Raw genomic sequence first — 516 nt, forward strand, 5'->3', positions numbered from 1 at the left:
AGCATCAATTTCAAGAACTCCTTTCTTGTGAGGTATCCCATTATTCACGGAATTCCTCTCAGAAGTGTACATGAATTGGTTGTTTGCAACCATATCAATGAGTTCTTGAGCCTCTTTAGGCGTTTTCTTCAGGTGAATAGATCCACCTGCAGAATGGTCCAATGACATTTTCGAAAATTCAGATAGACCATAATAGAATATATCTAATATGGTCCATTCTGAAAACATGTCAGATGGACATCTTTTGAGCAACTGCTTGTATCTTTCCCAAGCTTCATAGAGGGATTCACCATCTTTTTGTTTGAAGGTTTGAACATCCACTCTCAGCTTGCTCAGCTTTTGAGGAGGAAAGAATTTATCCAAGAAGGTAGTGACCAGCTTATCCCAGGAGTCCAGGCTATCTTTGGGTTGTGAATCCAACCATATTCTAGCTCTGTCTCTTACAGCAAAAGGGAAAAGCATGAGTCTGTAGACTTCAGGATCAACTCCATTCATCTTTACAGTCTCACAGATCTG

At 40.1% G+C, this 516-nt stretch overlaps 1 non-coding gene across 1 annotated transcript; it reads left to right on the forward strand.

Annotated features, from left to right (window-relative positions):
* The first annotated feature begins 226 nt into the window (after positions 1–226).
* On the forward strand, positions 227–330 carry LOC127740991 (small nucleolar RNA R71). Its single transcript, XR_008001846.1, has one exon. It is a non-coding gene; the product is annotated as a small nucleolar RNA R71 (small nucleolar RNA).
* Positions 331–516: the final 186 nt, after the last annotated feature.

This window comes from Arachis duranensis, chromosome 7 (genome assembly GCF_000817695.3).
Source record: "Arachis duranensis cultivar V14167 chromosome 7, aradu.V14167.gnm2.J7QH, whole genome shotgun sequence".
NCBI classification, from domain to species: Eukaryota; Viridiplantae; Streptophyta; class Magnoliopsida; order Fabales; family Fabaceae; genus Arachis; species Arachis duranensis.